The 15,091-nt window shown below is 39.7% G+C and overlaps 1 protein-coding gene and 1 pseudogene across 10 annotated transcripts in view; one reads left to right on the top strand and one right to left on the bottom strand.

The window, feature by feature from the left end:
* The window catches only part of Mast2 (microtubule associated serine/threonine kinase 2), a 170,523-nt gene that overhangs the window by 148,472 nt on the left and 6,960 nt on the right, over positions 1-15,091 (bottom strand). The gene's annotated exons all lie outside the window — the stretch shown is intronic.
* On the top strand, positions 6,343-6,660 carry LOC118577517 (annotated as a pseudogene).

The raw sequence follows: 15,091 nt of genomic DNA on the forward strand, positions 1-15,091 counted from the left end.
AACCCTGTCTCGAAAAACCAAAAAAAAAAAAGAAAGAAAGAAAATTACAGATGGGGAAAAAAGTTACAGATGGTTACATGCTACCCTGTGCGTGCTAGGAATTGAACCCAGGTCCTGGGAAAGAGCAGCTAGTGCTCTTAACCACAGAGCCATCTCTCCAACCCTAAGATAGTCATTCTTACTTCAAATTCAAACCTTTTATGCTACAGAGAATTAACTCTGACTCCAAAGCCTGCTATTTTTCCATTCTATATTTAAATGATATAAAGAATTTCAAGCTAGGCAGTGGTGGCGCACACCTTTGATCCCAGCACTCAGGAGGCAGAGGAAGGTGAATCTTTTGAGTTTGAGGCCAGCATGGTCTACAAAGTGAGTTCCAGGACAGGCTCCAAAAGCTACACAGAGAAACACTGTCTCGAAAACAAAAACAAATACAAAAATAAATTCAAGCAATTAATTTTAAAAAAGAGAAAAAAACAGCAAAATGTTTTTAAAACACCGAGATGCAGCAAGTTTAAGAACCTAACTGCTTCGCAGAGGAAACAAGTTCCATTCCCAGCACCCATGTTGTATGGCCTACAAGTACCCATACTCTAGCTCCAGGGGGATCCAATTGCCTCTGACCTACATAGGTGCCTTTACTCACAAGCATATACCCCCACGCATACACACATTACAAAAAAATAAAAAGTAATAAATTGATAACAAGAGTTGTCAAGGCATCATTGATCATAATACAAATTGGAAGCCAGGCATGTTAGTTCACACCTTTGATCCCAGTATTAAGGGGGAAAGGGGAAAGGTGGATCTCTGTTCAGCTCAACACCAGCCTGGTATGCATACACACACACACACACACACACACACACACACACACACACAATGTAGTGTGTACATATTTATATTTATTTATTGTGAGATAGATATATATGTATAATAAGTACACATGAATATATGTATTTCTTTTGAGATGTGCAAAGATAGATAAGCATAAGATTATTTACTGCTGCACTATAATAAAGAGAATGGAAATAACATAAGGAACAGCCATTAAGAGAATAAACTGTCCTTTATTCGAAGTATATCCAGACATGGTGACACATTCTTTTAATTCCAGCATTTGATAGGCAGATCTCTGTGTGTTGGAGGAAAGCCTGGTCATACAGCCAGGGCTATACAGACCCTGCCATAAATAAATAAATAAATAAATAAATAAATAAATAAATAAATAAATAAATAGGAAGAATCAAAATATTACTACAGATCAAAGAAACCAATCTGAATATAGTAACATAGATCAAGACTAGAAAACCCAGCTGGGCAGTGGTAGAGCACACCTTTAATCCCAGCAGGCCATCCTGGTCTACAGAGCAAGTTCCGGGACAGCCCTGTTTCAAGCAGAGAGAGAGGGAGGGAGGGAAGGAGGGAGGGAGGGAGACTGACTGTCAAACCAAATTCCACCCATCTGTCAGACCCAGCCAGGAAGTTAAAAGTATTTTTTATAATGTAAAAGTTAAAAAGCACTCAGCAGTGGTGGCACACAGCTTTAATCCCAGCACTCAGGAGGCAGAGGCAGGCAGATTTGCAGAACCGTCAGGGACACACAGAGAAATCTTGTCTCGAGAGAACAAACAAACAAAAACAAAAACAAAAAGTTGAAAAGCAAATAGAATACTACTTCATGAAATATTGTCAATATGAATAATATTGAAATTACATGAAATTCCCACTTCAGGGGCACTATGTAACTTTTCAGATAAGTTAACACTTTTTCTCTTTTCTTTTTGAGATAAGCCCTCATGTATTCCCAGGCTGGTCTCAAACTCTCTGTAACGCTAAAGATGACCCTGAACTTCTGATCCTCCTGTCTCCATCTCCTGATTACAGTACACCATCACATTTGGGTTTTTGCAGTACTGGCGACTGAGCCCAGGGATTCATGCATGCTAAGCAAGTACCCTACACAGTGAGCTACATCGCAGCTTCTATAAGCTAAATCATTTCCATTGTTATACAGATAATATCACAGCCTAACAACCGATTATAATCAAGGCCTCATAAGTGTGGGAGTAGTCAAAGATCTGCTGTACCAAAAGCAAAGGGGAGTAAGTTTTTTCAGATTTTCTATCAGGCTTGGGGAGCAAGGTCTTTTCTTATATCCAAAATGGCGGTGACTCAAAACTCTGTGGGCTCTGAAGGAATAAATGGGAACTAAAACTCTACACCGGCTACACTGGGGTTGGAGATCCACAGCAGAGAGTAGCTAGAAGTTAAGAAAATATGATTTTTCTTCCTCCTGAGCATCTACATAATGTTCTCTTCCCGCTAGCAGTTAGCCAAAGGCCTGTAACTGAGTCTGGAAGTATAATACAACTGAAAGTGACCGCGCTGGCCCATCATCCACTTTCCTCAGGTGACCCTGCAAGAACCTAGAGAATGGAAGTGTGTTATCAGTCTAGGTCATTCCGAATGTATCTGTTACAGCAACCAGTGTTCCCTAACTAATATAAAGACCAAAGCCTGAGCTAGAATAACAATGTCCCTTTATTTTACTAGTCAAAGGCAGGAACTAAATATCCCATGTTTACCTGAAAAAAAGCACATTAACATTCCTTTGAAATAACTTTAAAAACTATTATCAACTATATCTAAATGCTCTGCTTCATAAATCATTCCTAAATACCTAACAGAAAGCCTAACAATATTAGAAAGTAGCTCTGCTTTGGTGAAACACAGGCAGAGGTACTATGTAGTGAATTAATCTCCACTCAATTAAGTATTAAAGGATTTTTCAACAGCTCAATTTCTCCCTCAGTGAGCACTGCTAATACTATAGTTGTGACAGCAGAGATATTACCTCAGAATTTAGAAATGAGGGCCACTAGAGCTTTAATCTTAATTATATTCTTAAACCAAGGGAGATATAGTCTATTCTATGACAATTTCTTTCTTGCTTACTATGGGATGTCTTTCTGTACACTGTAAATATGTGTTGTTCTCATTGGTTGATAAATAAAGCTGTTTGGCCAATGGTGAGGCAGAATAAGGTTAGGTGGTACATTCAAACTGAAGATGGAGACAAAGAAGGGTAGATAGAGTAAGGAGAGATGCAAGCTGTCCAAGGAACAACATGATGCCAGCAGACCAATAACGCCACGACCATGCGGCAACATACAGATTAACAGAAATAGGTTAATTTAAGATGAAAGAGCTAGCTAACAAGAAGCCTGAGCCATAGGCCATTCAATTTGTATATAAGCCTCTGTGTACTTACTTGGGACTAGACAGCTGTGGGGACCCCCAGTGGGACACAGGAAAACTTCATTTACACTTTCTCTTTTCTTTTTTTCTTCTCTGTGTAGCCCTGGCTGACCTCAAACTATTCTTCTGCTTCTGCCTCCTGAGTGCTGGGATTAAAGGTGTGTATCATAACCACCCAGCCTAAGACAGTTTCTTTCTTTCTTTCTTTCTTTCTTTCTTCTTTTTTTTTTTTTAATCTTTTGTTTTGTTTTTTGAGACAGAGTTTCTCTGTGTAAAAGTCCTGGCTGTCGTGGACGTGGAACTCACTTTGTAGACCAGGCTGGCCTCCAACTCACAGAGATCCTCCTGCCTCTGCCTCCTGAGTGCTGGCCATAAAGGCATGCAGTGGTGACTGCTGCTTACCTGGCTGTAAGATACCTGTACATTTCCCTGAAGGGAAAATGTATACATTAAAGCCTCCATTTCAAGTGCAGGTACACTCTTGCCATAGTGCATGTGTGGAACTCAAAGTAAACTTTCAAGAATTGGTTCTCTCCTTCCTTTTCTTTAAAGCAGGTCCCTCTTACTGTTTTTGCTGCACTTTATACTTCAAGCTAAACAGATGAGCTTCTGGTTCATTCTATTTCCACCTCTCACCTTGCCCATTGAGGTGCTAGAATTTACAGACATGTTTTTTATACTAACTCCAGTTATCTAACTGTGGTCACCAGGCTTGCACAATAAGCACCTACCTATACCCATTCAGCTATCTCACCAGCAGAGAATCTATTACCTTCTGTAAAAAAGACAGAATTCAAAAAGCATTGAGATCTGGAAGTCAGAAAATCAGACACGAATTACTACCTTCAAGAGGCAAATGTTCTAATGTGGAAGAAAAACAACAAATACCAAAAATATGACAATAATATCAATAGGAGATATAAAAATCAACTAATGGGATGGAGAGATAGCTCAGCAATTAAAAGCACTGGCTGCTCTTCCAAAGGACCTGGGTTCAAATCCCAGCACCCACATGGCAGCTCACAACCATATGTAACTCCAGTTCCAGGGGATCCAACATCTTCAGACATGAATGCAGACAAAACACCAATGCATAGAAAATAAAATTTGAAAAAAAAAATACAAAGAGAATGAGGGAGTGACCATGAGAGTAATTTTGGAAAGGATACGCCAAAAAGGTTTCTTTAAAAAGCATTATCTCAATAGACATGAACAAAATGACAAAAACAGCTATATACATCCATCTGAAAAAGGGAATTCCAGGTACAAAAATCATCAAGTGAAAAACTACCAAGGCAGCCAGTGTGACTATAACTAGTTAAGAATGAAGAAATGAGGCCAAGGAGGGCCAAAGGGTCAGATTACAGAACGTCTTATAGGACAAAGTCATCAGCACTTTGGACTTTGATCTAAACTGTGATGGAAGCAACTGTAAGGTTTTTTAGTAGAAAAGTGACAAGCTCTTAATTAATAATTACAGAATGATTTGCTATGTGCAAAATATCACAGAAGGAAGAGACCAATAAGAATAGAACTAGAGCCAGGCAGTGGTGACACATGCCTTTAATCCCAGCACTCAGGAGGCAGAGCCAGGTGGATCTCTGTGAGTTCAAGGCCAGCCTGGTGTACAAAGCTAGTTCCAGGAAAGGCGCAAAGCTACACAGAGAAACCCTATCTCAAAAAAACCAAAAAAAAAAAAAAAAAGAAGAAGAAGAAGAAGAAAGAAAGAAAGAAACGAATAGAACTAGAGGGGCTTAAGAGATGGTTCAGCGGTTAAGAGAACTAACTAGTGGTCTCAGGTTCAATTCCCAGCACCCACATGGCAGCTCACAAGCACCTATAACTCCAATTCCAGGGAATCAGACTCTGACAACAGGCATATATGCAGGCAAAACACCCATACACATAAAAATAAAACATTGAAAAAAGAATAGAACTAAAAGATGAGTTAGGAGACTTATCCTAACTTACACGAAAGATAAGACAGGGTAAGATTCTATCTTCTTTTGAAGGAGTGGTTGGAGACAGGGTCTCTCAGTGTAGCCTTGGCTGTCCTGGAATGCACTCCATAGGCCAGGCTAGCCTCAAACTCAGAGATCCACCTGCCTCTGTCTCACAAGTGCTGGAATTAAAGGTGTGCACCACCACCACCTGACTCTATAGTCTTGTAGCATAGAGTAATGATGGAAACAAGTAGGGCAGTTTCCTCAATCTGAATGTAGTACCTAACAGACATATGGAATGAAAGGTTAAGAATAGAATCAGAGAGCCAACAGATTTGACCCCATGGGTAAAGGCCCTTGTCATATAGCCTAACGCCTAAGTTCCAGCTTCAGAATCCAAATAGCAGGAAAGAATCAACTTCTTAAACTTGTCCTGTGACCTCCACATGTATGTGAGGTACAAGCATACTCATACACATACATAAACACACAGTGTGGTGGTATGACCTAGGAGTAGGTGTGGCGTTGCTGAAAGAAGTGTGTGTGCCACTGGGGGCAGGCTTTGGGGTTTCAGAAGCCCAAGCCAGACCCAATGTCATTCTCCCTTTCTGCTGTCTACCCATCTGGATACAGAACTCTCGGCTCCTCTCCAGCACCATATCTGCCTGCATGCTTCTGTCTGTGACTATAATGGACTAAATCACTGAACCTGTAAGCTAGCCCCAATTAAATGTTTTCCTTTATAAGAGCTGCTGTGGAGCCGGGCGGTGGTGGCGTATGCCTGTAATCCCAGCACTCGAGAGGCAGAGCCAGGTGGATCTCTGTGAGTTCGAGGCCAGCCTGGTCTACAGAACTAGTTCAGGACAGGCTCCAAAGCTACAGAGAGACCCTATCTTGAAAAACCAAACAGTTGCTGTGGTTATGAGCACTCACTGTTGTTCCAAAGGTCCTGAGTTCAATTCCCAGCTCCCACATGGAAACTCACAACTGCCTGATGCCCTCTTCTGGTATGCAGATGTACATGCTGACAAAGTACCCATATATATGTATATATAAATCTTAAAAAAAAAAAAAAAAAAAGAGTTGCTGTGAGAAAGGTGGGGCACTCGCTGAGCGTCTCACACTTGGAGCTGCTGGATCAGTCCGAGATGGCAGAGGTGGAGGAAACACTCAAGAGACTTCAGAGCCAGAAAGGAGTTCAGGGAATTATCATGGTGAACACAGAAGGCATTCCTATCAAGAGCACCATGGACAATCCCACTACTACACAATATGCCAACCTCATGCACAACTTTATCTTGAAGGCATAGAGCACTGTGCGTGAAATTGACCCCCAGAATGATCTAACCTTTCAAATTTGATCCAAGAAAAATGAAATTATGGTTGCACCAGATAAAGACTATTTCCTGATTGTGATTCAAAATCCAACTGAATAACCAAATAAGCCACTGTCTCGGCTTCCTGTGTCATTCCTTAATTTAACATTCCCTAGAATAATAGAGTTAATCATGTCAGTGGACACAAGGGGGTTGCCCAAGAGCCCATATAGACCATGCCATTGATCAACGGTAGCTCTGCCCACCCCAACAAGGAGTGTCTCTGGTGATCCAGTCAGTTCTCATTTCCAGGCTTTGGAGCAAGAGCTTATGATAAGCCCACACACAGCTTCCTTCTGACCTACAGTTCACTTTGTCACCTTTGGAAAGCCTTTTTTTTTCTTTAACGAAAAATAACTTCGGGGGGAAAAAAAGAGTTGCTGTGGTTGGGGCTGGAGAGATGGCTCAGAGGTTAGAGCACTGGTTGTTCTTCCAGACATCCTGAGTTCAATTCCCAGCAACCACATGGTGGCTCACAACCATCTATAACGAGATCTGGTGCCCTCTTCTGGTGTGCAGGCAAATATGCAGGCAAAACACTATATATATATATATATATATATATATATATATATATATATATATATATATATAATTTATTTTTTAAAAAAGGGTTGTAGTGGTTATGATGTTTCTTCACAGCAATAAAACCCTAAGATACACAGATATACAATTAAAAAAAAAGGATTACAAAAAGAAATCAGGGTTGGGGATTTAGCTCAGTGTTAGAGCACTTGCCTAGCAAGCACAAGGCCCTGGATTAGATCCTCAGCTCAAAAAAAAAAAAAAAGAAGAAAGAAAGAAAGAAATCAAACAGATCAAATCAGTACTTACTAGGTTTAAGCAGGAGAACTGTGTCTAAGGCCATCCTCTACTCAATGAATCCCTGACCTACCTGGGCTACATAGTGAGACCTTGCATCATCAACAAAAATAACAAAATTTATGGGAAGATGGTTCATCTGTTAAAGAGTTCTTGCTACTCTTCCCAAGGAATGGAGTTCAATGTCCAAAAGGACAAACTCCACAAGCACCTGAACTCATGTGTATGTACTCACACACAGACACACACATAATTAAAATTTTTTAAGATCTATGACAGCTTAAGATCTAAGACCTGTTCTTAATAAATAAACAGGAAATGGTGGTGCTATTTGGTGACATGGGAAAGTTTAGGGAAGACACAGACTGGTGAGTGAACATAAACTTAGTTTCAGCAAGCACCCGCCACATGGTTATGCAATCCCCACCTTAAAAACTGGATACGGAACACCCCCTCTCTCTGTGCTTTCTCTCTGCTCCCTCCCCCGCCAGGCCTGGCTTCCCCCTATCCCCTCTTTCTTTCTAATAAAGCCTAAAAAGTACCACTGGGTTCTGCTGTGGTCCTTGACTTTTCCACCGACCAACCAGCGCCGTTTAACCATCACAGGGTCTCTTTATGTAGGCCAGGCTGGCCTCCAATTCACAGAGATCCAACTGCCTCTGCCTCCAAGCGCTGGGATTAAAGGCATGAGCCACCACTACCACCCAGGAATAACACTAGAATTTATTTCCAACTACAAGTTTGCACCTACTGACCAATCTCTCCTTATCTTTCCATCTTCATTAGCCATTAGTAACCACTCTTTTCTGTTTCCATGAGACTGGCTTTGTCAAAGTCAACGTGTGAGAGACCACACAGCACTGTCTTTCTGTGCCATGTGCCCTTTAGGTTTAACCATTGCCAATTATAAAGTTCCATCTTTTCACAGCTTAACTTTGTGTAAATATACATGTATCCCATTTTAACTCCTGACAGACAAGCTGATCCCTATCTTGGCTATTCTAAGTAGAGCTACCATAAACACGGAGTTGCTTTCTCTTAGATAGACAGACTTAACCTCCTTTAGGTACAGTGCAGTAATAGGACTGCTAGGCTTATAGAGGTTCTCATTTCAGTGTTTTGTTTTTTATCTCTGGTACCCAAAACCTAGCATATGCTAAGCATTTATAACACCACTGAGCAATATTCTCAACATATTTATCCTTTTGCAAAATCTCCATACTATTAGCTACAATGGCTACACTAATTAGCATTCCTGTCAACAGTCTGTTTACTTTTCTTCACACGCTCCACAGTACTCATGTTCTTTTATCACAGCTATTGAAGATGAAGGTGCTCTATGACTTTGATATTCATTTGACTGTTATTAGTGATGTTAAACATTTTTTCATGTAATTACTGTCCTTTTACATGTTACCTTTTGAGAAATGTCTAGTCGGGTCTTTTGTCCATTTTTGGTCATTATTTGGGATCCTGCATTTGAGGTGTTTTTTTGTTGTTGTTTTTGGTTTTGGTTTTTTGTTTTTTTTTTAAACATAAAAACAGGTTACAATTTAAAAGCCCAGGGTTATTTTATACAGTAAAATATTTTCTCTGTAGGAAATAGTATAAATGATAACATTTCCCACCAGGCCCTTTTAAGCCAAATGACAGCTGAATTATATATGTATAAATATTAATTTCTGGGATACAGAAGAAACCTATCTTCATTTGTTCAGAGAGCTATGTTTTACTTAAGTTGTGTAAGTGAGCTTCCTATTCATCTTCCCCTTCATTGTTTGATTACAGCAGACATTTTTCTATAGGCTAATCCATATTCTAAAAAGATTTTAGCCTCCCCTTCTGAAAGTACAGCCAGCAATTTCTTTCATCAGCTTGATACTGTACAAATTCTTATCCTAGTAATGAAATGTTTCATTAAAGCTTGCCTAGTGAGTAGGTAAAACCAAAACTTATTATAAGCCACAATCATCCTAGGGTCTCTCCTGCTAGGTAGCCTCCCTGGGTCTGTAGGTTGTAGTCTGATTATCCTTTGCTTTATATCTAGTATCCACTTATGAGTGAGTACATACCATGTTTGTCCTTCTGAGTCTGGATTATCTCACTCAGGATAATATTTTCTAATTCCATCCATTTGCCTGCAAACCTCATGATGTCATTGTTTTTCTCTGCTGAGTAGTACTCCATTATGAATATGGACCACATTTTCTTAATCCAATCTTCAGTTGATGGGCATCTAGGTTGTTTCCAGGTTCTGGATATTACAAATAATGCTGCTGTGAACATAGTTGAGCATGTATCTTTGTGGTATGATTGGGCATTCCTTGGGTATATGCCCAAGAGTGGTATGGCTGGGTTTTGAGGTAGATCAGTTCCCAATTTTCTAAGAAACCGCCATACTGATTTCCACAGTGGTTGTATAAGTTTGCACTCCCACCAACAGTGAAGGAGTGTTCCCCTTGCTCTGCATCCTCTCCAACATAGACAGTCATTAGTGGTTTTGATCATAGCTATTCTGACATGTGTAAGGTGGTATCTCAGAGTTGTTTTGACTTGCATTTCTCTGATGACTAGAGATGTTGAGCATTTCCTTAAATGTCTTTCAGCCATTTGAGAGTCTTCTTTTGAGAATTCTCTGTTAGCTCTATAGCCCTTTTTTTTTTTGAAGCTGAGGATCCGAACCCAGGGCCTTGCGCTTGCTAGGCAAGCACTCTACCACTGAGCTAAATCCCCAACCCTATAGCCCATTTTTTAATTGGACTGTTTAGTATTTTGATGTCCAGTTTCTTGAGGATACCAGTCCTCTGTCAATATGGGGTTGGTGAAGATCTATTCCCATTCTGTAGGCTGTCTTTTTGTCTTATTGACCGTGTCTTTTGCCCTACAAAAGCTTCTCAATTTCAAGAGGTCCCATTTACTAACTGTTGCTCTCAGTGTGTGTGCTACTGGCGTTATATTTAGAAAGTGATCTCCTGTGCCAATGCGTTCAAGAGTACTTCCTACTTTCTCTTCTATCAAGTTAAGTGTAATTGGATTTATGTTGAGGTCTTTGATCCACTTGGACTTGAGTTTTGTGCATGGTGACAGGTATGGATCTACTTGCAATCTTTTTTTTTTTTTTTTTTTGAGCTGAGGATCAAACCCAGGGCCTTGCACTTGCTAGGCAAGCGCTCTACCACTGAGCTAAATCTCCAACCCTATTTGCAATCTTTTACATGTTGACATCCAGTTATGCCAGCACCATTTGTTGAAGATACTTTCATTTTTCCATTATATAGTTTTGGATTCTTTGTCAAAAATCAGGTGTTCATATGTGTGTGGATTAATGTCAGGTTCTTCAATTCGATTCCATTGGTCCATATGTCAGTTTTTATACCAGTACCAAGCTGTTTTTATTACTGTAGCTCTATAGTAGAGCTTGAGGTCAGGGATGGTGATGCCTCCAGAGGTAGCTTTATTGTACAGGATTCTTTTAGCTATCCTGGGTTTTTTGTTTTTTCATATGAAGTTGAGTAATGTTCTTTCCAAGTATGTGAAGAATTGTGTTAGGATTTTGATGGGGATTGCATTGAATCTGTAGATTGCTTTTGGTAAGATGGCCATTTTTACTGTGTTAATCCTACCTATCCGTGAGCATGGGAGGTCTTTCCATTTTCTGTTATCTTCTTCGCAATTGAGTTTCTTATTATGGATATTAACCTCTAAGTCAGATAATCAGCAAAAGTCTTTTCCCATTATATAAGTTGTCTCTTCAGTGTTTCCACTACTGTAAAGAGCTTTCAATTTTATATTAGCTATTTGTCTATTTTTGCTTTTGTTGCCAGAGCTTTAGATCTTATCCAAAAATCATTGCCTGGTGCACTGTCACTCGCACATTTTTCTAGTAGTTTCAGGTTTTACATTTAACTCTTTAATACATTCTGAGTTTATTTTTATGTATGGAGTAAGGGGTAGGAAAAGGATCTCGTTTCCTTCTGCATGTGCATATCTAGCCATTACAGCACAATTTATTAAAGAGATTATCCTTTCTTCAATGTATGTACTTAACATAGTCATCAAAAATCAGTTAACTGTACAACCAGGTGGTAGTGGCACATGCATTCAATCCCTGAACTTAGGAGGCAGAGGCAGGAGGATCTCTGAATTTGAGGCCTGCACAGTCTACAGAGTGAGTTCCAAAACAACCAGGGCTACACAGAGAAACCCTGTGGGGGAGGATGGAATTAGTTAACTGTAGATGCTTGGATTTAAGCTCTAGATTCTCTATTCTAGTTTAGTGATTTATATGTCTATTTCTATGACAATACCATGATGTTTTGATCATAGCTTCCTAGAGTTTTTTAATTATTATTCTGGTTCGGTTCGGTTCGGTTCAGTTTGGTTTTGTTTTTCGAGACAGGGTTTCTCTGTAGCTTTGGAGCCTGACCTGGACTAACTCTGTAGACCAGGCTGGCCTCGAACTCAGAGATCCACCTGCCTCTGCCTCCCAAGTGCTGGGATTACAGGCGTGCACCGCCGCCACCACCACCCAGCCTAATTATTATTCTTTTAGATTTATTTTTCAGTTTATGTAATGAGTATTTTTGCTTGCACATATGTATGTGTACCAGGTGTGTGCAAATGGCTTGTGGAGGCCAGAGAGGGCATCAGGTTCCCAGGAACTAGAGTTGTGAATGCTTGTGAGCCAACCTGTGAGTGCTGGGAATCAAACCAGGATCTTCTACAAGACTAAACACTCTTAACCACCATCGCTTCAGCTGACTTTCTAGAATATTTTAAAGTCAAGTATTATATAATGCCTCCAACTTTGCAAGAACAAAACTCTAAGATTGGCCCTAGATAAGTAGGAACAGCAAAAGGAAGGCAAAGGATGTACTAAATATGTATACAAGCTGATTGATTTGTAAATAAATTTTAAATTTATTATTAGGTTTTTGGTGGTTGATTTTGTTTTGTTTGGGGTGGTTTTTTGTTTTGTTTTGTTATTTTGAGACAAGGTAGCTCTGGCTGTCCTGGAACTCTCTCTGTAGACTAGGCTACTCTTGAAATCACAGAAAAATGTATATTGTTTTATCCTACAGACAAGCCATTGTTTTTGGTGGTGGTGGTAGTGGTATAAAGGGTCGTGGTGTGGAATGTAACAGAAAACAGTATGTTTTATCCTTTTATCATGATTTCTGTGCCAGTGACTTTTTTTTTTTTTTAATGTGGAGCTGAGGATCGAACCCAGGGCCTTGCACTAGCTAGGCAAGCACTCTACCACTGAGCTAAATCCCCAACCCCAGCCAGTGACTTTAAGGCAAATTGAAAGCTGGTCCCAAGAAAGATAAATTAACAGAAATGAAGTAACACAAATTAACTGTTGTGGGACATATATACACTGTGAGAAGATGTATTGCTGCAATTGGTGTAATAAAAAGCTGAACAGCCAATAGCTAGGCAGGAGAGGATAGGTAAGAGTTCCTGGGAGAGAGAAGAGGAGGAGGAATCTAGGTGTGCAGATTATACCAGCAAGACACTGAAGAAGTTGGAAATACAGTACAAAGTAGAGGTAACTGAGTCATGTAGAAAAACATAGATTAACAAAAACAGATTAAGTTGTAATAGCTAGTAGGACAAGCTTAAGCTAACAGCCAAGCTTTCATAATTAATATGTCTATGTGTCAATATTTGCAGGGTGGTGGTCATGACAAGAAAGTACTGCTACAATTGGTGCCCAATGTCTGGCACGTAAGTCCACCTAAGGCCTGAAAAAGCTGGAGATTGGGGGACTTCCCAGTAGTCTCCATGCTCACAGTGTACAGAGGTGCAGCTCTTTTAAGAGGCCCTGCTACTGAGAACTTGACTGGGTTTTATGAGCAGCAGGCAGTGTACCACTCGGTGGCCAGAGACTAGATAGAAATGCCTACAGCAGCATGGACTAGATTTGATTGGGCAAAACTTCCTGAAAATCTTGACTACAGACATAAAGAAAAGAAAAAAAAAAAAAAAAAAAACAAGAAAAAAAAAAACAAGAAAAACTACAAGTCAGATGATGTATATACTGATTCCTCTACATGGGAACAGCTCTGAGACTAGATGAGACATGAAAAATCTTGTTGACTACAGAGTCCTCATGACTTAATAATACATGCCATCCTTTCATATAACATGGATAGAAATTTATATTATATTACAGTTTGGTTACAGTCTAAATGGACTTATAAAGTTGACAGATGCCTTTTACCTGTTCAAACATAAAACAGAAAATCATCTATAGATGACTTGTTCACACTGCATATTCCATACTTGTGTTAACACAGATATGTGTTTACCTTTAAAAGTTTAGCCAGCGGCTAAACTCAGGAGGCAGAGCCAGATGGATCTCTGTGAGTTCGAGGCCAGTCTAGTCTAGAGTGAGATCCAGGACAGGCACCAAAACTACACACAGAAACCCTGTCTCAGGAAAAAAAAAAAAAAAAAAAAAAAAAAGTTTGTGTTTTTAGAACAAACGGACCAGACACAAATGAAGACAAGTAGGCCAGGTGATCCAACCTCTCAGAATGTCTTTGTTGCAGTTTCCTCAAAATCTGCATCCAGAACAACTTCAAAGCTACTAGCTGAGATGGTCCAGCCTCACAGAATACTTCAACCAGGACATCAGATAAGCTCTACACTTTCCCACCACATAGAGACTAAACAAAAATATTACAGCTACCTCTCCCAGGACTTGACTATTATCCCAATTTTCTCAGGGTCCCTAAAATATGCCATTGCCCCTAGATAGCAGGAGGCAGACAATGTCCATATTCCCAAGAGGTGGGGTGGGAAGTTTTTGGTCATTTGGTGGATTAGTTACAAGTTGTTACTGGTCATGATCAGGGAAGAAACTAAGCAAAGGAGATTAAATTCAAGGATCTTTTTCTGAAAAGAAAAAGGGAACACAGAAATGATAGGATAAAAAAGCAGATTAGTGAATCTACTTTTAAACTAAAAAATAACTACTAGTTTCAAATATTTTGCACTTTTACAGATTTTTTGTATAGTGATACAAATTTAAGGTACTTTTGTTATACTGTGTACATGTTTCTACCCTTGTTTAAGGTATTGTACCTATGCAGCTCATTTAAAAATGTAGTTTTAGTCCTTGAAAGCTATTTAGAATAAAGAATTACATAGTTATTAAGTTAATAGTCATCTATAACAATCAAATTTATAGTCATATTAGGTATGTTTTCAAAGTTAAAACATTTATATTTAAGAAAGATAGGTGATCTTCAAACACTTCAAAGACCTACAGAATATGGCATTTAAAATGTTTTGGTAACATAGGGCTTTTCAAGACAGTAAGATACATCTGCTCCTCGTAGCACCAATTTACTTCAAAAAAGGATGATGGGCATTCAAGAACCTCCATATAGAGTTTGCTTTCTATGGGGCAATGCTACTGGGCAAGAAACTACCCTTGCCTCTACTGCTGACAGTATGCTGTCCAAATTGGACAAGCAGGACACAAAAAAGGACAATGGCCGAACTTTGCCAAGACAAGGTAGGACAGTCCTTCAAAATTCCTGCTTCAAAGAATGGTCTGTCAGATATTCTAGGCCTGTAGGCCGAAGATGGATGCACCTTCGATGCATCTTGGGTGACTGTCCAGGCAGCCAGCTGTCTCTGTCATTTCCATAGTTTTGGAAGTTGCCTGCTGTGCAC

This window comes from Onychomys torridus, chromosome 2 (assembly GCF_903995425.1).
Source record: "Onychomys torridus chromosome 2, mOncTor1.1, whole genome shotgun sequence".
NCBI classification, from domain to species: Eukaryota; Metazoa; Chordata; class Mammalia; order Rodentia; family Cricetidae; genus Onychomys; species Onychomys torridus.